The following is a 25,652-nucleotide window of genomic DNA, read 5'->3' as shown; positions in this document are numbered from 1 at the left end:
CCACAAATACCACCACCACCACCAATACCACCACCAATACCAATACCACTACTACAAATACCACCATCTTGGTGCCTCTCGCTCACTAGTAATAGCAGGGGCACTGTATGAGGCTGGAGCTGCAGCCGAGCCCTTCCCTCCCTTCCTCCATGCCACACCCATCAATATCACCAATATCGCAACCACCTCCAATACTGCCAATGCCACCAACCCACATACCACCACCAGCACCACCACCAATGCCGCCACCACCAATACCACCACTACCACAACCACCAATATCACCACCAATACCACCACCTAAACCACCACCATCACAAATACCATCAACATCAATACCACCCATACCACCACCAACAAAAATACCATCACCAATACCACCACCACCAATACCACCACCAACACCACCAATACTACCAAAACCCTCACCGTCCAATACCACCACCACCACCAATACCACCACCAATACCACCACCATCAATACCACCACCACAAATACCAATACCACCACCAGTACAACCAATACAACACAAATACCACCACCAATACCAACAGCACCATCACCAATACCACCACCAGTAAAACCAATACCACAACCACCAATACCAACATCAATACCATCACCACCAATATCACAAGCACCACCAATCCTACCACCACCAATACCACCACCACCACCACCACCAATCCCACCAATACCGCCACCAATATACCCACCACCAATACCACCACCAATGCCACCAGTACCAATACCACCACCACCATTATCACCAATACCAACACCACCACTACCAGCACCACCAATACCACCAGAACCAAGACCACCACCACAAATACCACCACCACTACCACCAACACCACCACCACCACCAATACTACCACCACAAATACCACCATCTTGGTGCCTCTCGCTCACTATTAATAGCAGGGGCACTGTATGAGGCTGGAGCTGCAGCCGAGACCTTCCCTCCCTCCCTGCATGCCACACCCACCAATATCACCAACACCAATACCACAACCACTACCAATACCACCAATGCCATCACCACCACCACCAATACCACCACCACAACCAATATCACACCACCATCACCATCACCACCAATACTGCCATCACCAATACCACCACCACCAATACCACCACTTCCACCACTACCAATACCACCACCACCACCAATACCACCACGATCACCAATAACACCACCAATACTAACACCATCACTAATACTGACACTACCACAAATATCACCACCACCAATACCATCACCAATACCATCACCAATACCACCATCACCACCACCAATACCACCACCAATACCTCCAGCTCAACAATACCACCACCACCAATACCACCACCACCAATGCCACCACCAATACCACCACCATCAAATCCACAACCACCAGCAATACCACCACCAATAACACTACCACCAAAACCACCACCACCAATACCAATATCCACACCACCAATATAAATACCAATGCTACCCCAAATACCACCACCGCCACCATTACCAGCAATGCAACCACCACCAATATCACCAATACCAGCACCACCAATACCAAGGCCACCACACAAATACCACCGCTGCCGATACCACCACTGCCAATACCACCACCACTAGTACCACCAATGCCACCACCAGAAATAGCACCACCACTAATATCACCACCACCAACACTACCACTACCAAAATCACCACCACCAATACCACCAACACCAAAACCATCACAACCACAAATACCACCGCCAATACCACCACCACCATTAATACAACCGCCACTTATACCACCACCACCACCAATATCACCAGCACCAATACCACCTCCACCACCAATACCACCATCACCAATACCAGTACCACCACCCCAATAACAATACCACCACCAATACCAATACCAACACTGCCACCAATACCACTACCACGTATACCAACACCACCAATACCACCAATGCCACCACCAATACCACCACCACCCATACCACCACCAATACTAGCACCATTAACACCACCACCACCAATACCACAACTACCACCACCAATACCACCATCACCAGTACCAACACCAATATCACCACCAATACCTCCAATGCTACCACCACCAATACCACTGCCATCACCAAAACCTCTAATGCCACCACCACCAATACGACCACTACCAATACCACCACCAAAATCAATACCCTGACCAACACCACCAAAACTGCCCCCACCAATACCACCACTACCACACCCACCACTACCACAACCCCCAATACCACCCCAATAGCAGCACCAATACCACCACCACCAATACCACCACCACCACCACCACCACCACCAATACCTCCACCATCACCAATAACACCACCATCAATACCACCAATACCACCACCAACACCAATAACACCACTAATAACACTACCACCGCCAATACCATCACCAATACCACCAACACAACCACCATCGAATACCACCACCACCAATAATACCACCAATATCACCACCAATACCAATACCATCACCACCAACACAAATACAACCACCAGTACCACCAATACCACCACCACCAATGTGAATACCACCACCAATAACACCAATACCAATACCACCACCAATTCCAACAACAACACCACTACCACCACCACCACCACCACCACCAATACCACCACCACCAATACCAATACCACTACAAATACCACCACCACCAATACCACCACCACCAATACCACTACCACCAACACAACACCCAATACCGCCACCAGTACACCCACCACCAATACCACCACCACCACCAATATCACCAATACCAGCACCACCAATACCAGCACCACCACCAATACCAAGACCACCAACACAAATACCACCACCACCAGTACCAATACCACCACCAATACCAATACCACCATATCAGTGCCTCCTACTCACTAGTAACAACAGGGCACTGTACGAGACTGGAGCTGCAGCAGAGACGTTTTCTCCCTCCCTCCATGCCACCACCACCAATATCACCAACACCAATACTACAACTACCACCAATACCACCAATGCCACCAATACCACCACCAATAACACCACCACAACCATTATCACCACCACGAACACCACCACCACCAATACTGCCACCACCAATACCACCCCCCCAATACCACCACTACCACCACAGCCAATACCACCACCACCACCAATACCACCACCACCACCAATACCACCACCATCCAATACCACCACCACCACCAATACCACCACCACCAATACCACCACCAATACCATTACCACAACCAATGCCACCACCACCAATACCAATACCACCACCACCAATATGAATACCCCACCAATACCACCCATACCAATACTACCACCAATACCAATATCACCAACAATACCGCCAGCACCAATACCACCATTGATACCCCACCACCAATACAACCAATACCACCACCACCACCAATACCAACACCAATACCACCACCACCAATACCACCACCACCAATACCACCACCACCACCAATACCACCACCAACAACACCACCAACACCACCACCACCCCCAATACCACCACCACCAATACCAATATCAACACCAACAATATCAATACCAATACCGCCACCAGTAACCCCACCCCCAATAACACCACCACCAATACCACCAATGCCACCACCACTATTACCACCACCACCAATGCCAGCACCACCAATACCAGCACCACCAATACTAAGACCACCACCACAATGACATTATCCAATGCCACACTGCACACTTAAATCATGGAGAGGGCAGGAAATAGCCCCCTCCCGCTCTTTCTCCTGAGCTGCGACAGTGTAATCACAGGGTTAAAGGTGTTGGAGCACTTTGTTAGTGGTTATAGCTCGGATCATATGTAACTCTCACTTCACACTTTGTTTCTGTGTAATTTACAACACTTACAAATCTTCGTCACTACATTATTTACCACTACCTTGAAGACATCGCAGGCCGGTCTCTTCCTCAGATATTTACAATCTAACAAGTGGTCAAGAAGGCCCTTTATTGCAAATCATTAGGTATTGCATTTGCGAGAGTTTAAACTATTAGTATTGTAAATGACAATGCCTTTTATTTATGTTTTAAAACCCAAAAGATAAATAAAAGGCATTGTCATTTACAATGCTAATAGCTCAAACTCCTGAGAATGCGAGACCTATTGCATTGTAAATGCTTGTTATTAATACGATTTATGGTAAATCCCCTGCATTATTTGTTGGTGGTACCAAGAGGATGGAGTCAGGTAAGAATTTTGGCCCCTGTGGCTGCGATTTAACCTCCCCACAGGATACTCTTCATTTTACCATCTTTCGTGGGTTTTATTCACAACTACAGAGGGATTTTATAAAACCATTGTTGAAAGGACTGAATTTTAAACACGTTCAGCCAGCGCTGATGTACTGGTAACTGGTTCATGATGAACATATTTGTTCCACTATTGTTTTTTTCTTATCCGGAGAAGAAAAGAGGACTACTCAGTGCTTGATTTTATTGTTTGCACATTTTAAGGAATCTGTTAATTTATTAATTAGTATGATATTTTGAAATAAAGATTTTATGATGATGACATTCTAGTTTATTAATGGTAATTATAAATGTCAGGGTTGGAGAGTTGGCAAAATGTTCGTGCACGATTGGATTGTTTCCTGGGGTGTTGTAGACTAGCTATGGTGCAACTAAGACATTAAACGATTCTATTAGCCCTAAAAAGTATCAAGATACCCACTAAAGTTACAACTTTTAAGAAGAAAATGTTGGCACGTTACATTAGGGGCCTGTTGGTCACACACAAAAAGCAATAAACGAGAAGAGAGGCGTGATATAAACATGATTAGAGAGTGATGGAGATAAATTCCTGATTCAGAATGTGCAAGCTGAGAGATCATTCGATTAACTTGCGTTACTCAGAGTTGGGAGACCTTGAAATGATAGTTGGGAGAGCTCGGCGAATATACCATTTTAGCTTTACTTTTTAGAGCTTAGCTTTTGAAAAACAGTAACATCCGGCGTGAATTTGCCAAGTACATGGCGAGTGGCGTTCAGTGTGGTTGGTGCACTGTGACGTGCACTATTTTGCTCTGGAGGACTTTATATATTGGACTGCAGTCCCCGGAGCTAGCCTTCTTTCGAAAAGAGTATCTGCAGATTTACATTAGTAAAAATAAAATGTATACACAGCGGATTTGACGTTGCCTAGGGCACCTGTAGTCATGATCGAGTGTTTCACTGTTTTTATAATAGTTGGAGGAACATGCCTTAAAGAGATAGTTGCGATAGCTTTTCGTTATATATACCATTTCTGCAGCATAATTGCTGACAAATAAAGTAAGGAGTGTGTCTTCTCTGTGATGATAAAAGGTTGCTGGAAGGTCAAAGATGTAAGTAAGGTGGCTTGCTGCTGGCTGAGGTCAAGCGAGGACTCGTGCAGACAGGTTTGCCTTAGGAGCGCCTTCGGTGCGAGTGTTGTCCTTCTGTGCTGCACATCTGCTCTGTGGCTGTCTGTTATTCCTCTTAGTTATTTAAGAGTGACGCCGCTCGCTCTGCTGCAGGTCAAGGAGGATTGCGGAACGAATGGACCAACATAAAAAATGCAAGCAATACAAATGCCCTGCCTGAAGCATGAGTCAGAGGATTGGTATATGTAATCGGTATTATTAAAATGGGCAGGATTAAAACAAATGTCATGCAAAACTGTAATTTTAAACTTTGTAAAATGTATTTGACATAGTTCAGTCAGTCAGTCAAAACCACTTTATTCAGGTAATAAAAACCATAAAAGTACAATACATATATCAAAATACACTACACAATAAAATCATCAATAAATATGTGCGACCTAAAAAATGGAAGGATATTACAATGCCAGGTTTCATTGAATCACATAAAAACCCAGTCTGGCATTAGTACATACATAGCAAAGAATCACCTCAGTAAAAACAATTCAGAATCCGAAATGCCATCATAAGAACAATATTCATATTAGCGTAATAGGTACTCAAGGCATTTGTCATAGGGTACTGTTTTTTCCTAACTCTAACAGCTGCGACTAAAAAACTTTCAATGTTAAATATCTCCTATGGGTCATTCAGCAGCTGAAGATAGAGTAAAGCGGGTTTGACCTGTATGAAACCTTTTCCCCTTAAAACTGGAAATAAAAACATCCTGCGGATAACACTAATGATCACAGAACATTAACAAGAGCATAGTATCCTGAGTCGAAAAATTTTCACAAGTGCAAGGACCTGAATCACACACCCTCCTCCAGCCTTGCAGATTACCTAAGAAAAGTGAATTAAATTAAAACGAAACCTGGTTAAAAGCAGGTGATGGTAGGGCTTTGTGACAATTCTCATGTAAGGTTCAATCTGCGGGGAGGTTTTTTTAACAAAAAATAAGCTTTTACTGAAGGTTTACTAACTCAGTCACCTCTCTCTCAGCTGTCATTAGATTCAGGAACTGTTTTTTTACCCAAGCCAAGTCCTCTTTTCTTATTTTACCCGGGAAATCAAAAAGAGATGGGTGCCCGAGTTTGTATAAGGTGGGCTTGACGTAATATATCCACGGAATACAGCTAACTTGCTCCAGGGTGACACAGTCCCTTATAATCTTGTCATTCAGGGTTAATTCTGGGTTGAACCAGGTCTTAAGCCAGCAGACTACCGGGGCCAGCCTCAACAAATCTGACACAAAGTTAACACCTATCTCTTGATGTATTACAAAAGTTGAAGTAGATTGGGGGACCGACAAGAGGGTACGTAAAAACTTGTTTTCGACTGTCTGTAGTCCCCGATGGCTTATAGCCCCAGGAGGACGATCCATACAGTGCAATGGCTATGCATCTAGACCTGTAGATGTTAAGCATGGCTTCGATTGGCCTGGCCCCAATCGCTGTGCGATGCCACAAATAGCAGCCGCTGACCTTGCTTTCGCATTCTTTTTTTGCTTTCTGTTAGGGGACCCATGATCCCCTCTCAGCACATAGTACCCCCAAATAGGTTAAAAAAAAGGTCACCCTGGACAGCTGTACACCTTCACAGTAAAATTGTTTTGGTCTTCTATGTTTCTGGCACATAGTCATTGTGTGTGATTTAGCTATGTTGACTACCAGGTCCAGAGATTTCATATAGGCACAAAAGGAATCCATAAGCCTCTGGAGCCCTACAGCTGTACGGGCTAATAAAATAGCGTCTTCCGCATGTAGGAGCACAGGGATAGCCCTGTCCCCTACTCGTGGTGTATATAGGCTGGCAGAATCTAAAATCTTCCCTAAGTTATTTATATATAATGTAAAAAGCAATGGAGCTAAAATACATCCCTGGCGAACACCTCTACCAGATTTAAAGTGCCTTGTGCATTTACCTTCTTGGTTGACCCTCAACCTTGAGGAGAGATCCCTATGTAGGTCAGCGAAGAGTGAACCAGACATGGGTCAATGCACATGTCTAGCAGGATGAGCGAAAGCTTAGATCTATTTACCAGATAGAAAGCTGGGGACAGGTCCATAAAAAACAGCTTTAATGACCCCCGTTTGGCTAATGTGTATTTACCTGCTATTAAATGTAAATTTAGGCACTGGTCCAGAGTACACCTACCATGTCTAAAACCATATTGGAGTTTAGTTAAAGCCTCATTCTCATTCAGCCAAACCATTAACTTAGTTAAAATCACTCTCCCTAAAATCAATTAAGGATATTGGCCTATAGCAAAGTGGGTCCTTTTTTAAAAACTGGGATAATTGTAGACTACGACCGCGATGACAGGAAACCCAGATGACTTGACACATTGTAAACATTTCTCAGAATCTTGGCCCAGAAATTTGGATTTTGTTTATATAAGTAGGCCGGGATGCCGTCTGGCCCAGGGGCTTTATTACTGGTCATTTGCAATATTGCCCGTTCTACTTCACCTTTGTTCGAAACAATTTTGGGGGGGTTCCTTTCTATGTTCTAAAATAGTTGGTAAATTTGAGGTAGCAGTGGCCTCATATATGGCTTTGAAATGAGAGCGCCATTGGGCTTCTGTGTTGTTGCATTCTAAAGGGACATTCTCTATACCAGAGAAGAAAGGTTTATTTACAATAGCCCAAAATCTAGAGCTATCTTTTAGGACCTCCACCACTAATAAAGCGTTCCATGCATCCTCCTTGACATTGTATTACATATTAATGAAGCAATTGAATGTAAATATTATTTATTTTGTCATATAAACTCTCACTTAAAGACATTTAAAAGTGAACATTTCCAGGTCTGGTGGCTCAGTAGACTAATGCATTTACAGCAGGGGCATGTGTTCGACCACATGATCACAGGTTGAAATCCCGGTGGGTCCACTCAGCCTTTCATCCATTTGAGGTCGATATAATGAGTACCATTGGGAAACATTAAATATCTGTGTTTCAGCGCCAAGATACCCCATTAGGGGTGAACGTGCGCTTCACAAATATGCATGTTATGTTATACTTTCTTTATTATTCTTTGGCACATAGGCCCTCATTATGAGTGACCTCTTAATTTTGATGAGACTGGTACTATCAGTTAATGGGCCCACTAGAATTAAGAGATCCACCGAACATCGCCGGTCTCTTAGCTTTCAGGCAGAGTTTTCGGCTAATAAAAGCAGTTGACATCTCCTGCTGGAACTCAGGCCCAAAATAATGAATTGCTGGGGAATCTGTCTGAGAATTGTTGATTTCAGGTTAATTAATCACTTGTTAAGGGAACCTTGAGGTTACAGGTATACCGAGTATCAGTAACCCTGGGGGACAGGAAAATCCAGCATGTTTACCAGACCACTAATCATAAGGGCCATCGTCCCTGAAACAGATGTGAAAAGAAGCTCTTTGAATGGCTCTTCCCTTTTTTTGTTGGGGGGTAACTGAAAATCTTCAGTTCATGAACAAGTTAAAAGGGACTACAACATTTGGAGTACCAGTGACTGATGCAAGTCACAGGCAGATCTGAAGGATTTTGAGGGCCCCGGGCCAAACATTATTTGGGGCCACCTGCTCAGAATAACTCTCAATTTAGTGTACATTTACTACAGCTCATTCACAACCTTGACAAAAAAGGTAGGATCCTTGCCAACCCTCTTCTTTCTCCAGAGAAGCAGAAAGATTAGTGTTGGTAACAAGCCCACTGTATGTGATGCAGTGAAATGGTGTTTCATCTTTTGGGCCTGTGCATACAGAGGGTGCATTTTTGTTTAATGCAGTTCAGTCACTGCTAAGCGAGATACAGAAATTCTGAGCAGTTGCCACTATGCTGTGATTGCACCGGTCCAGCAGACGCTCCACATGGACGGTGCAGTAAAACAGTGAGCATATGATGCTGCTCTGCACTGCATATTGACATGTGGCCTACCTTTGTGGCCTACGCTGGGGTACTACCTCAATGCAAGCAGTCTCCAGCTGTACTACAGCAAAAAAGCAGAAAAATTAGCAGTCCTATCAAAGCTTCTACGCACAATGTTTGGTGTAGGTTGTCAGCACCATTCAGGCAGATGGTGCTGATGGGTGCTTTTGTCTACTGCACTGCCTCTGTTGCATGGGACTGGTATTCAAAGTCTGATGACAATACGCTGTGAAAGCACTGCTATGACTGCTATGGCAGTAGCTCCAAAATAATTATGCAGTCATAGAAGGAGCACAATGTTATTCTTTACTGAAAAGTAAGTGGCTTTAGTGATGTAGCCTGTGGGTCAGGGATCCTAGTAAAAGCAATGCATCTAGGCCACCCAGTCAGAATTAAAATACTGCTATAAATAAGATGCATTCTGTTCAGCACACCCCTGGACACCGGTGTCACTGCATCTGCTACACTAATGTAATATACAAGTCTGAAGGTACCAAATTCTACTTGTCTTTCTATCGCCACACTGCTTATCTTTTATCCATTTATTGCTCTCCTCTCTATCCACTCCCTCAATCTATCTCTTCCCTCTCTTCTGTCCCTCACTCATCCTCCTCTCCTTCCACCCTTCTAATTTCTGGTTCCATTCTATTCCTATTCCCTTGCCCAATTTGCTCATCCTTATCTAATGTTTGGCTCAATCTCATTTCCTTCTTATATTCTGGTACCTTTTCCTGCACGTCCCCTCATTCTTTCACCTAGGCCTGGTCGGTGAACTACGCTTTGTTCACAGAGGTTGCTGCACATACTGCATAAAGGGAAAGGCGTATGCAGTTGGGCTGGACCTTTGCACTGTAAAATGTTACGCACTTGCTTATTCTAAACAAAATCTAATAGTTTTTTCTTTAATGCTTACTGACTTTCTGGTAGGGGTCAAAATGGCTAGGTAGGAACTGCAATGATTAGAAGAGAGTATCATGAATATTCAACAAGAATTAGTCAATGAAAATTTGGATCGATCTGTAAGATCACAGCTGTTATGCGATCTTCATGGTGTACAGGTGTGAGCAGAAGCATGGTTCTGTATTGAAATTCAACATGGCCAATGAATTGAGTAAAAACGGTGTATGACTTTCCACACACCACTGCTTTTTGAGGCAGAGCCAAAAGAATCACTACTCCTCCATATCGTTCAAAACGAGGACCGCAAGGCTTATGTAGAAGAGGAGAAACATTGTGATGAGAGGAAAGTGGATAGAGCAGTTTGCGGAGGATGGAGGAGAACGTGAGGACACGACAAGAAGTGCTGCAGAAGCAGGTGGCTTCATGGGAGGTATAAAAGACTCTGGATAGGAGCCCAAGGATGTGAGTCAGAGAGTGAGGAAGGCAGCCAGCTTTGCTAAAAGTAGGTAAGATGCTGAAGGGAGCAGGGGAATGAGGGATGCCATCAGCTTCACCATAGAGGGACAGGCAGCATAGAAACCAGGAGTCAGAGAGCTCCGATACACTGCACACATACCCAGCAATGTAGGAAGCGGAGAGGACACCCCGGATCGCACCACCATGACCGAGGAAATGGATCGGGCCAGAGGTAAGTGCCTCTCATTTCGCACACTGATTTGGTGGGGTGGGGGTCCGGTCGAAACACACCATAGGGGCATGAGATATCTCCTGCCTGGCCCACTGTGAGAGAGAGCACCAGAGCACCACCTACAACCCTTATGAGATGGGTTTAGACCTTATTATTCCTTTGATTATCCCCAAGATAGCTGTGCTAGTGTTAATGAAAAAGCACCTGAGATATCATCTTTACTGGTCCCTGATTCTTACTCTACGATAACAGGATAATAAAAGGGCTCATGGAAACTGTTGTCAGGAAGATATGGGAGCCTAGCAAGCTTTCCCACTATGAATATGGTGTGAACTGTGGTAAGCTGCTGGCCTGGAAGACACGGGTAGACCAGAACAGGAACCATATAAAAAAGATTGTAGACAGCAGTACACAGGTAGCAGTTAGTATTACATGTGGGATAGGGAAGTCCTTCTTCACTTTCTTTGGAGATTTTATATAGAGAACATACTATGTTAGATATCACTGAAGTCATGGTTGAATGGGAGGCATCTACCAAAACTGAATCTCGAACAACAAAGTGGATTGGTAGGAGAGATTAGAGAAGCAGAGATCCATGGTATACTAAAGAAGTGTAAAAATGGAAACTCCCCAGGGCCTGATGGCATTCCAAATGAGGTGTATGCAAAACTAGCAGATAGGATAGGATAGGATAGTATCAGTGATAGTATCATTGATAAAGATGCTGTTTATTAAGATCCTGGAGGGGACTTCTCAGCTAGGGGGTTCTTGACAGGAGGCAGTTTTTTCTCTGAATTGAAAACCAAACACTTCTCCCTGTAGATGTGAATCTTATAGGCCAATAACATTGCTGTGTTGTTACTTTAAGAAGTGTACTGCCATTTTGTCAGGGACAGGTATAAATCCAAAGTACAGCGCTGAATGCGAGATGCACAGCGTTAGGCAGGTAGTTACGTGGACCCCCAAACAACAGTATCTTGGAAAACAAAGTCTATTTATGATGCATGGCATAGTGGAGGTCGGTGCTGAGGTTGAAGCCGGTCCCTGGTTGCTAAGGGGGAAGCAAGGCATTGTGTCCACAAGGAAGCGATGTGTTGAGTCCAGACAGGAGAAGATGGCGGCATCAGTGGTGAGGCATCAGTTCCGGTGAGGCGATGCAAAGTCGAAGAGTTTGTGATGTCACCCTCGGCGGTTATCGGCTTCACGATAATGGGATGCAGGTGCTGGTGGTGAGGGGGTTGGTGCAAGCAATGGTGTTGGGAAGGCTGATAACTGCAGGCATTGGAGGGCTGAGGTGCAGGTTGGGCAGTGCATCATGCCCTTCATGAGCAGTGTCCATGGCCTCAATGCAGGTCGCAGCATCCCTGGCTGCAGCACTGATGGCTCCTGCCTTGTTTTCCTTGCTTTCCTTAAGTTTCCTCCAGCTCCCAACAGCAGGAACAACCTCCAGAGGCCCCAAACTGGGAGAGGCAACTCCTGGCAGGTCGTAACTCCCAGCAGTGTAGTTCAAGGGAGCTGATGGTGAAATATTTGTGTCCCTGAGTTTAAAGTCCGGAGACAAGCAAAAACAAGCCCTTGGACATTCTTCTGCCAGCAGGTTCAAAGCAAAGTTCCAGTCTTTTTCCTCTTCCTTGGCAGAAGCAGCAACTGCAGGCTAACCCAGCAATGCACACAGCCAAGGGACAGTACTCCTCCTTACAGCTCTCCAGCTCTTCTACTTGGCAAAAAGTCTTGAGTCCAGAAGTGATCTGCTTCCCTAGGGTTAAGGTCCAATACTTATATTCCATTTTGTCTTTGGTCTCTTTCTGGAAAGGGTCTCTGAGCCCAGTCCAAACCAGTTCTGTTCTCTCTGGTGCAGCATGACCACAGGAGGTGAAGACACGATTGAGCAAAGGAGACACTGCCTATTCAGGTACCCAGGATGCTTGTTTCCGGTCCAGGGAAGACATGGCTTGGCAGTTCGGGCTGGACTGTTCCCATGAGGCACATGTTAAAGGCTGATTTGCATATAGCTGTGTCTGAACTAAGATGGCGAAGTGAGCTAAAGAACAATGATGGATTCAACCCAGATCTGTGACTGGGGGTGAGTAAAACGTTTCAGTGCTCTGTCCCTTGCTCACTTTACCACTGGATTCAAGCTAGCCTGGCTGATGAAGGCTGTCAGCCCAAAACCGGTCCCAGGATGCTTGTTTCTGGTCCAGGGAAGACATGGTTTGTCAGCTTGGGCTGGACTGTTCCCATGAGGTACAGGGTCAAGACTGATTTGCCTATAGCTGTGTCTGAACTGGGGTGGCAAAATGAGCTAAAGAACGGTGATGGATTTAACCCAGATCTGTGCCTGGGGGTAAGAGTTTGAAAAGTTCCAGTGCTCCATCCATCATCTCCGTGTGTTTGCAAGTGAAACTGGTCCCAGCACTCAAAATGCAGCCAATGTCTGTTCAGCTCAGCTATGAGTCAACCAGGAGAGGCAGGACACAGCTCAACCCCCCTTGTAGCTGTCTGAAGTGAATGCACATCCCCAGCCTCTCTCACTCCAGAACCGGACAGTCGATACACAAAATAGCAGAGGCACACAGAATGGTTAATTAAGAAAATGCCTACTTTCTAAAAGTGGAATTTTCAAACACACAATTTAAAAATCATCTCCCTAAAAAGTTTTGGTATTAATTCTGAGTTCACAGAGCCTAAACTCCACTTCTTCATCATGTCCCAATGGAAAATTATACTTGTAAGAGGTTACAAATAACTCCCATGTTAGTCTATGAACAGATAGCCTTTCAATTGTGAAAAACGAAATTGGCAGTATTTCACTATTAGTTAATGTAACTAACACTAGTACATGTCCTACCTTACACATACACTGCATCCTGCACAGGGGGTACATTGGGCCTACCTTAGGGGTGCCTTACATGTAAGGCAAGGGAAAGGCTTGGGCTGGACAAGTGGGTGCACTTGCCAGGTCGACATGGCAGTTTAAAACTCTGCACGCAGATATTTCAGTGGCAGGTCTGAGATACACTTACAGGCTACTTGAGTGGGTGGCACAAACAGTGCTGCAGGCCCACTAGTAGCATTTGATTTACGGGCTCTGGCACACATAGTGCACTTTACTAGAGGCTTACTAGTAAATAAAATATGCCAATCATGGATAATCTACCAGAATCGCAATTTACATGAAGAGCATTTGCATTTCAGCAATGATTAGTAGTGGTAAAGTGCAGAGTCCTATAGCCAACAAAAACAGGTCAGGAAAAACAGGAGGAAAAAGCAAAAAAAAACTTGGGAATAACCCTGCAAAAAGGCCATTTCCAACGGGGGCCCTCACTGTACCAGATATCCAGCTCTACTGCCTTTCAGTTTTAAAGCTGCTGAGGGCTAATTGGGTCATCGAATTCTGGTGGGAATGCCAAGATGTTGCAATGTATGACAGGTGACTTTTTCAGGTCTCATTTCCTGTATGAGTTTGGTTCATCAAAATTCTTCAGAAAAGTGAGATTGAATATTTTACATGTGGCATTGAGACTATGGATTGAAGTTTGGAACATTCTCGGTATTTCATATTTTAGTGTGTTAGCACCCATGTAGGATTCTCTTGGGGCTCTGAGTGTTTAAGGGGAAAAACTTAGAGGCATATTACCAACAACTAGCGATATTTATCGCTAAATGGGCTTAGCGAGTACTTTTTTAACGCCAAGCATCGCTGGATATTATCGCAGAGATAACGTGCTATTAGCAACGTTTATCTTGAAAGCGATAAAATATTCGGCGTTAGCAGCAAAATGCGTGAATATCGCTGGTAATCCAGCGATATTCACGCATTATCGCTAACAGGGACTTAGCCATAATATCCAATTCGCATTGAATATAATGGCTAAGAACTGGTCTGAGCAGGCGATAGCGACGTTAGCAACTGCTTTCAGTCGCTAACAGGTTGGGTACGCCCACTTTGCATGTCATTAGCGATAAATATCGCTGACATGCAAAGCGGGCCCCAAACCGCACGCTATCGCCTACAAGCTGTAAGCGGCGATAATCACATATTGCCCGCCTTGGTAATATGCCCCCTTGTCTCCAAATCAAGAAGGATCAGGTCACAAATTGGAGTGACTTGTTCCATAAAGATAAATCACTCACATGGGAGCAATGAACGGAATGAACAGAGGGCAATTCAATTACGATTTTTATATATCTGCAAATAAACTCCTGGATGAACATTCAAAATTGAAAATGGGATATTTCAGATGGAAAGAGACCTGCAAGATGGTGCTAATAGGAAGAGAGAAGTCTCAGTCTAATACTGGCACCTAGTTTCTCTCTTGAATGGCAAGTTGAAACCTCTACATGCAATCTGGGCAAAGGACGTACCAGATGCGGAGGTTGAGCAGCTGTGGCAAGCATCATTAAAATTGCTATAGAGCATAGTTAAATCTACCACTCTCAGAAGAAGTCATTCATTTGCCATTCATAGTTGTTACTGGACCCATGTGGAAATGGCCAAGATTGCTGGAAATGTTCATTGTTACTGAAAGAGATGTGGGCAATAGGAAGCAAAGAACATACACATATTCTTGGATTGTCCTGCCTTGGGATTCTCTTCGCGAGGAGTGTGTAAGGATCTGTCATGTGTATTCAATGTTTTTAGGAGGTTGCTATTTTTTACAGTGTTAATGGTGAGGAGGGAGATTTACAAGAAGTGGTTGGAAACTTACTCCCGAACTACAGAGGAGTGGTTTAGACGGTTATGTAAGGGTATGCCATGGAAAAAACAGGGGGGAGGGGTTGGCGGCTCTGACAGGTAATGGGCTCCTCTTGTAAGATGGATATCTGCAAGGGTACTGGATATCATTTTCCTATGATTATACCTGAGCTCTTAAGAATTGTGGTCCATTTGGAAATAGAACATCCATGTTAGTATCGGAGTTGGTGACGGAGCTCCCGGGCATGAAAGTGGGATACTGGCTGTGTTCTTAGTGTCAATGGCACTTTCTGGGGTAAAAAGAGGCCTGAAAAAAGGAAAAGGAATGGGTTCAAGCATTTGGTCACCTATCAAATGCCATTTGAACTTTTGTCACATTTATATGGTACCCATATTTAAACCATGGCTATCCCAATAGAAATTTATTAACTAGTCACTCATGCATGGGGAAACATTCCCAGTGTGTGAAGTATGTTTTGGGTTCGGACCCTGGAACTGAACCTTCACTTTCAGAGGACATTTTTTTGACCTCCTATTAATTATACCAACTCTGGAAAGCTGCAGAGGCTTGGAAGACCCGCCACAAAAATAGCTCCTGCATGCAACATTTGCCAACCACGTTGGAAAAGCACCTCCTGCACTGGTGACCACTGGTGTAACAAAAACTGAGGGGGCCTCCCTGCACGGTACATAGAGGGGCCCCCTCCGGGCTCAATCATGAGCTCTCTGGCCAGAGTGCAGTGCAGAGGGGGCCCCTTGGAGCTTGCGGCCCCGCATGGGCTGTGGGGGCCTGTGTTACGCCCCTGCTGGTGACCATCTCTAATTTTGGCGACTCATCTGCCAGATAGCTGGCAGAAGTGGTGCCTTAGCTACACCGGTGGATGGCTTGGCAAACTATAGTTGGTACTTGTAGGTACAATAGGCCTAAGGATCCTATGAATGGATGTTGGTGTATGCCATGCCACTTTCTCAGACATTAGCTCCACTCAATTACTGTCCCATTCACAGTGCTAAAGAATATAATGTAATCAATTAGCAAATAGTTCATTATACGAGTACCTACCAATGACAACTTCACACTAAGTAAAGTAAATGCACAGAACGTCTTCTTTGCCCGGGATTCAACAGTACTCGTCCACTCCTGGAGACCCATGTATGAGCAACTGAGATAAATGGTGCAGAAGTTAGGGATATCCCTTAATTAAGTGGAAATGGTCTGGCATGCAGGACAGTATTGCTTCCAGCAGGTGTTAAACACCACTTGTAAAACACCTCATCCGAGAAATGCAGCCACTACTCTTAATCTTCACCTCCACTAACACACCTTCAGGGATAAACAATGAACAGGAGCAGAACAGCTAAGTGAAAGAGAGAGAGAGAGAGAGAGAGAGAGAGAGAGAGAGATAGAGATTGGGAGAGAGATTGGGAGAGAGAGACACACACATAAGACATGTGGGTGAAGAGGGAGCCATGAATTTACATGTGTGCATTTGTGTGTGTGTGTCAGAATGCAGATATAAGTGTCAGTGTGTGTACCCTTAAGTGTGATAATGGTATGTGTATGTCTGCACAAGTGGTCTGTATTAATGTGAATGTCTGTTTGTCTAAATGTGAGACTTTCAATTAATATGTACAAATCGATTGAGATTACTAGAGCAAGGAGAATTTGCACAAGTTCCTGTGAAAAATATATTTATGGTCACCAGATTAACGTATTATAAATAATGTAATTCTTGCAAAATTTTGCAAAGCAAATACAAGGAGATGATAGACGGATCACTGAAACCTTTCAGACACTCACCCCCGTAACAGATCCGGGTTGAATCCATAATCGTTCTTTAGCTCACTTCACCACCCAAGTTCAGACCCAGCTATATGCAAATCAGTCGTGACCCTGTGCCTACGGGGAACAGTCCAGCCTGAACTGCCAAGCCAGGTCTTCCCTGAACCAGAAACAAGCATCCTGAGACCGGTTTCAGGGTAACACCCCTCATCAGCCCGGCTAGCTTAAATCCAGTGGCAAAGTGAGCAAGGGGCCCGCGTCTGGGCATACCCTGCCAACTTAGGGCGAACAAAGCAAACACAAGGAGATGATAGACAGAGTACTGAGACTTTTCAGACACTCACCCCCAGTCACAGATCTGGGTCAAATTCTTTAGCTCACTTCGCAACCGTAGTTCAGACACAGCTATATGCAAATCAGTCTGGACCCTGTGCCTCATGGGAACAGTCTATCCCGAACTGCCAAGCAATCTCTTCACTGGACCAGAAACAAGCATCCTGGGCACCTGAATAGGGAGTGTCTCCTTTGCTCAATCCTGCCTCCACCACCTGTTGTCACGTTGCACCAGAGAGGACAGTACTGGTTTGGACTGGGCTCAGAAACCCTTTCCAGAAAGAGATCAAAGACAAAATGGGGTATAAGTATTGGACCTTAAACCCTATAGAATCAGATCACTTCTGGACTTGCAGCCACAGTATTTTGCATAACATTTGCCATGAGAGAGCAGTTTGTGCTGAAAATGAACCGTGGGTGTTGTTTTATCCTCAAACCAGTCTCTTGGCAGCATTTCATATGAAATTTGAATTGACAAATGGCTGTGCCTTCAGATTTCATACCGGATAACAACAAGCTTAATCAATGACATTTTGTGAACATATTTTTTGTGATTTTTTGCACCTCTAAATATTATTTGATAATTGTTCAATATTGCATATATATATGCAATGTTCCAGGAATGTGGAGGAGGTATTCTAGGAGAGGTTCAAATCACCTGGAAAGGTGTGGAATTACCTGGAAATGCATGTGTTTATAGGTTCACAGCCCTGTTTCAAAACCTTTTTCATCTTAGAAATTACCTGATATTTACTCTCTGAAAGGCTTGGAAGACTCTCAACATTGGTGGAAGTGGAGGGGTAGGAGTTTTTCCGTATGGAAAAATATTTTGCCCATGGAAAAAAAGAAAAGGGAAACGTGCATTTGGACTCGAATGAAAGGATTTTATGACATGTAATGAAGTTCTAATGATAGAGCATAGACATTATCTTTCATCTATCTCTTTAAAATCACCCTGAAAAAATGATTTGTGACATTAATTTACAAAAATGACAAATGCGTGTTAAGTTGCCAAGTTTAGGGAAAATGCATAATTGAAGTTTGATTTAGATACTGCATCTTAAAAGCATGCAGAATGTTAGACGTAGGTTTCCGATGCCACTTAACCGCTAATAAGCTAAGGTAAAGTTTAACAAATATATTGATTTATGTTTCTTCATGCATAGATGAACGCAGTAAACATACGATAACATATACATTTCTATACAGGAATAAACCTGTTAATGTGTTAGAAAAAACAGTTAATAACACAAGAAAGTGTAATGTGAGCATTGACATTGAGTAGAAAATAAATGCCATAATAATTATGCTTTGTAAAGTTTTATTTTAAACTAGCAGCCCGTCCCGACATTGTCCGGGAGCAATTAGGCTTCAGGGCCCCCGCCCGCCCCGACGTTGTCCGTGGGTCCCCCGGAGCCTTCCTCCATATATTGCAGTATTATACCTCTATGTTTACTGTGTACGCTTTTGTAACCTGCACACGTAACTTTTTCCTCCTGTAATGCACCGTTTGGCTCACTTTTTTAATGCTCCGTTTGCTTGCTCTTGCTACCTGCACACGTCACTTTTTCCTCCTATACCTCTATGTTTACTTTCTACAATTTTGTAACCTGCACACGTAACTTTTTCCTCCTGTAATGCACCGTTTGGCTTACTTTTGTAATGCTCCGTTTGCTTCCTCTTGCTCACGATGTACGCTGTTGTAACCTGCATACGTAACTTTTTCCTCCTGTAATGCACCGTTTGGCTCACTTTTTTAATGCTCCGTTTGCTTGCTCTTGCTACCTGCACACGTCACTTTTTCCTCCTATACCTCTATGTTTACTTTCTACGATTTTGTAACCTGCACACGTAACTTTTTCCTCCTGTAATGCACCGTTTGGCTTACTTTTGTAATGCTCCGTTTGCTTCCTCTTGCTCACGATGTACGCTTTTGTAACCTGCATACGTAACTTTTTCCTCCTGTAATGCACCGTTTGGCTCACTTTTGTAATGATCTGTTTGCTTCCTCTTGCTCACGATGTACGCTTTTGTAACCTGCACACGTAACTTTTTCCTCCAGTAATGCACCGTTTGGCTCACTTTTGTAATGCTCGGTTTGTTTCCTCTTGCTCACGATTTTCATTTTTGCTTCATTTTCTGCCACTCACCACTCCTAAATAAATAAATAACCTACCTCATCCGCCGCTCACTGCTCCTCCCCACCTGTCCGCCGCTCCTCAAGGCCTGTCCGCCGCTCCTCACCGCTCCTCCCCGCGTCATGTCCGCCGGTCCTCCTCGCGCTCCTGGACGCCGCTCCTCCCCGTGCTCCTCACGTCGGGCAAGCACGTCGCAGCCGGCGCTTCTTCCAAGGGACTACTTTTTTTTCGGTACATTTTTTAAATAACGTATATTTATTAAGTTTATATAGCCTATGTCCATCTGCACACCCTGACGATTACAACGATGTATCGGGTGTGTGGATTGGCGCTGTGGTTCCCGAGTTTACCCGCCTCAAAGGTTGAAAGTTCTTCCTTTATAATAGTAGTATAGATGTGTTTGTCAAATACAGAATGATGTATTCACTTATAATGTGCAAAGAGACTTGCAAATTCTAAGCAAAATAATATTGAAGTGTTAAAAATGTTTTTTCTTTAGGGGTACCTTATACTTACATGATGTAATTGCAAATCATTAATCTGCCTAATTGAAAAATGTATGCATTGTATTCAATAATGTGAGATTCATATTTTATCACAGATTCATTGTGCTCAAGCTGTGTTTATTGACGTCCTTAAAGCTTGTCTTTCTTTCCTAGTATGAACTTGTGAACTGAATGGTCTGAAGCCTATGGGAAACTTTGGTAAAGTTTCTACTTGTGCTCTAACACTCAATAATTCCTTTCACTGTTGTAGCTTACTAGACTAGACTTGCAATAAAATTGTTACTTCCTAGAGCACATGCTTGGGAGAGGACTGACAAGGGATGAGAACATGAACTTGCCTACTTCCTAAATGTCACAACAAGTCATATGACTAAAATACAGTGGTTCTAAGGAAAATGCAAAGTAAAGTATTATATAATTCTTCCGGATTTGTATACTTATACCTACTACTTCATCCCATCCTACTGATACTGACCAATAGGGCAGAGTAGTCAGACTAATTTGGTGATGTCAAGGTGTGGAAACCAGAAATCAATGAAGTATAATAGCCTAAACTCTGAACAGGGGCAGTTCCTACCTTTTCCATCTCCCCTCTACCCATCTTGCGGTACAGACTGATGATTTGGACTCCCAGAAACAATGCAAACTGTGATGAAATACTGCATTTGCTGTCGGCTGGTATGATTTCTTAGTGGAATCTTTCCGGCTGGAAGGTTTCTGACAAACAGCTGTGGCATTGAGGCTGCACTACAGGCATGGGCAGACAATGTTGTCCATGAACTATTACTGGTCATTTGGTGATTTACCTAACTTTCATCCACAGGGTTTGTATGAGAGATAATTGATTTCCTATAAACTTACATCCATAAGATAAAATCGTCCTCAACTGAGGAATATAGCTGCCTTCAGATTGAAATTCACAAGTTGTTAATGCTTATTAAATCTGTTCAAATTCTTACATTTCGATTTGTATGCTAATCATTTGAAATTTATAAAATTAAGATAAAATACTCTGCTGATTCTGTTTCATTATTTTTTGTGGTCAATAAATCTGCTTTAAAATTAATTGACCTAGAGGTAGAATTACATGGGAAATTCCTTCGGTAATAAATGAATGTTGACAATTATTCCTTATTCCAGTTCCTCATATGAACATTGATCATTCCATATGTATCCTAATCTCTTTCAGCACAGAACAAGATCCATAGAAGGACCTACGAGATTTAGCATGGTAGCTGAGGTTATGTAGAGGCTAAGAGTAACAAGATCAATTTAAATAATTTATAAGGCCCAAAATGTTTAAAGTGCATTTGGACTCCAATGAAAGGATGTTATGATATGTAATGAAGCTTTTACATGTTCGTAGGTAGCAATTCTCAAGTTTCCAGAGTGCCTATGAAACCTTTGAAAATTCCTGGAATTCATGAATCTGTCCGCATACTGGAAATGAATATTTCAACTGAAGATTTCCAAATTTCTCTGTCAATGAGACCCTGAGTGTCAGGGCTGTAGTCAGGTCTGTTAAGCGGAATGGGCATGCCAGATCATTGGTGGCAAGAGGAAACAAGGTGCAAATCTCTTAATTAACTGTAAAATGGAGAACAGCGATATAATGTTGTGGCATTTCCCTGAAAAGAGGAATCATGAGCATATCATGGGATTAACAGACAAACATGAAATATGAGTATATCATGAGATTGGTGGTGAACCAATCACACTGTGGAACTGTCAGGTATACTGGAAAGCATGGTTACATTGCAGCATTAACTAGCAAAGTATAAATGCAAACATCAAGGCATAAACTGGCAAATGAGAAATAGAGTAACATTATGACATCTGTTGGCAAAAGGGAAATGGGGATGTTTTCTGGCCTTCTCTGGAATGGGGAAAGTAGGCATATCATGACCTTGACTGGCTAAGTACAAACAGGGAAGCATCATGATGTCAGTGTGGAAATGAGCACATAATGCCATTCACAGCTTTATAAGGGACATATTGTGGTACTATCGTATGAAGAGGATTTCGACATATCACAAAATTAGTAGCCAACAGAAAAACTGGAAGGTCAATTCATTAGCGGGCAAAAGGGAAATGTGCAAAAAAATTGGCTGGAAATAGAGGGAAAGGTCAATTGTGCCACTGACTGCCTACGCAGAAGTAGGGCCTGATCTTGGCTTTGATATGGAAAATGAGCATAGGTACAAGAACTGGCATAAGCATAGATTGTAAAAGGGGAAACGGGCACTTCATTTCAAAGAGAACGCACAGACTCATCATTTCATTGTATGGCAAAGAAGGACGGACACATCATTTCCTTTGAAAACATAAAGGGAAGGTGAGAGAGAAACAGTCAAAATATGACATCCCCAAACGTATAGGAAAAGCAAATGTGCATCAAGGGTACATTAAGGTATTGGCAATCAAAGAGCAAATGGGCACACCTGTAGTGCTAGAGGCACTGCCATGTTTTGAAACCACGTGATGACCATTGACAACCATTATTTTAATTGACTTTTGGTGTTTTACTTTACTCTAGCCTGAATGTACGACATCATTTCCCTGCATGTGCACGTTTCCCTTGAAGATTTCATTCATGTTTTCTTGTAGCTGTGGAGGGGGAGAGCTTTCACAGAGTAGGACAGCCTTTCCAGGAACAGAAAGTGTGGGATCTGCATTTGAAAGCACGAGAGAGAGATGTAAATGTACTTTTTGGTCTAGATTTGCAGTATTTTGAGAGGTGGTGCTAAAATGTGCATTATGTTGTACATTGGGAGATGAAGTGTGCAGTCCTATAGGCAGAGATGCACAAATGTGCATTTTGTTGTACATTGGGAAGTATTAGGAAGTTCCTAATATTGGCTTTGACATGCCCTCATGCCATCTTGAATTCTGTCAGCTAGCTTGAGCTTTTGCGAACACAGGCAGGCCCCCAGATTACTCAAGTTGTTTAGGCTCTTCACATTGAAGGTTGTTTTGTTTTCTGTTCTGGTTGAAACTTTCATAAGCTTTGTTAATTTAAAGGTTACAAAACATGAGAGTGCAGAAGGAATGTGAAAACACTTTTTCCTTTGGAATGCTTGCATGGAAGGTGGCCTATCCTAGTAAGTTTCCTTGACGCAGAGGAGGGCCTCTCGGAAGCTTGTAGTGTGCTTTGAGATTATAAAGCTGGTGTTCGTCGACTTCGAAACTGGGATTTAGGCCTGAACGACAGATGCATCTTCAGTGCAGGAACCTGGTTTGCTGAGTCTCTTGCCCATGGCCATGAATCCCCATGTCTGGAGTGGGCCAAGATGAAGTTTGCAGCAGGTGATGTGTTTTCTTTTTGATTATTGACATTGTGATGTGAGAATGTCTTTGTGCACATTCGAGAGTGCCTGTGTGCACATTCAGGTCTCAAGTGGTTATAATCATATGAGGTGCTTTCATTGTGATATGTGAGTGTCTGTGTGCACTTCCAAGTCTTCAGTGGTTGTAATCATCTGATATTTTTAGTGTATATATCTTTCAGATTTCTTGCAGCGGGCGTCCAGTATTATCTGCTTGTGTTTCATTTGATATTGTTATCTGCTTGCAATTCATTTTAGTCACTTTATCCACACATTTAACAGCTGCATTTGCCTACTGATAAGTGTGTATTAGTATTGCTTGCACATATATATATACATATATCTATCTCTGCTCAAAACTCCGTCAATTTCGTATAACAAAGTAGAGCACTCGGTAAATATCAGGCACAGATTTTATTCAGCCAGCAGCAATCGGAAAACAGACACGTTTCGGACAGAGTCCTTCGTCAGTGTTCACTCTCATCGCTGCAAGGAAACTTTTTTAAACGTCATCATCACCCGTTCATCAACAGTGATGACGGTACAAAAGAATGCCAATAGACACTTTAAAAATGGCGGCCATCTTAGCACTGTTTCACTTCACTACTAGTGATCTTTAAACATAGATTGTTATCTTAATACAATGGTATATTCCAGTCAGCAATGCTATTAGAGAATAAATCATTGTCGATAATCGGCATTTTCAATTATTCTCACAATCCAAAAAAGGGGGAAATCAAGCCGTGTATCGGCCTATATAAAACTGATATTAAACCTTATAGGCAAAATACAGTTGCAAATCAATCAAGCCGTGTATCGGATAAGTGTCACCTATCGTAGTTCAAAGGGAGTATTATGGTTATTCTTCAAAACACAATTTCTCATTAACACCATTACATATTTCAATTCATCACTATCAATTCATCAATACATTTTCATAGAATTCAAACATAACGGGAGCAATTGCTCATGGAAGAAATAAGAACAAAAACATGGTGAAAAATTATCTTCCTAGATGCACTGACATTTCCTCCCCGCTATTCATCCCTTGAGGGGCCTTGGTCTGTAAATCAATTATATGGCGAGACTCAAGTCTCCGTAATCTCGCAATTCTATCACTCCCTCTAGGATTAAAAGGTACATGGTCAATACCATAGTATTGAAGCAGGTCCCTATTACTCTGATGCTTTAAAGCAAAGTGTCTTGCTACAGGGTAGTTTACATACTTGTTTGTAATTGCCCGCTGGTGTTCCAAGATTCGCATCTTTACACTATTGATGGTACTCCCTATGTATTTTAACCCACAGGGGCAGACCAGGCAATATACTACAAAGGGGGTCGTGCATGTTATGAATTTATCAATGGATTTAGGTTTCTTCGGACCAGGGATTATGTATGTCAGTACTTGTTTGCTATGAACACAGGTCCTGCATTTTCCAAACGGAAAGAAACCTTTCATATCCCTCAATTTTCTGCTCTTTTGTGGTGGAGATGTCAGATGACTCTAGACCAATTTGTCCTTAAGTGATTTTAACTTTTGAAAAGTGATCAGAGGCCGTGCTGGGACATCATTGCCTATAACTGAGTCTGTCTGTAATGTATGCCAGTTTTTAGTTAGCATTTTCCACAGATTGTTCGCATCGTCTGAGTAGGTCGGTATTAGGAGAAACTGATTTTCACAATCTGTCTTGCCACTAATGTTGTTTTTTATTTTCAATAAGTCTTTTCTTGGTTTCTTTTGTACTTTTTTGAGAGTTTTATCAAGTAATTCTGTGTCATAACGTCTAATTTTATATCTGGTTATGCTATCGTGGGCTGTATTTTGGAAATCAACCTCCCGGGAACAGTTCCGTTTGAGACGGAGTAGTTCTCCATACGGAATACTCTGTATCAAATTAGGGGGATGACTGCTGCCGGCATGAAAAAT

This window comes from Lissotriton helveticus, chromosome 3_1 (genome assembly GCF_964261635.1).
Source record: "Lissotriton helveticus chromosome 3_1, aLisHel1.1, whole genome shotgun sequence".
NCBI classification, from domain to species: domain Eukaryota; kingdom Metazoa; phylum Chordata; class Amphibia; order Caudata; family Salamandridae; genus Lissotriton; species Lissotriton helveticus.
Note: the sequence above shows the minus strand (reverse complement) of the source record.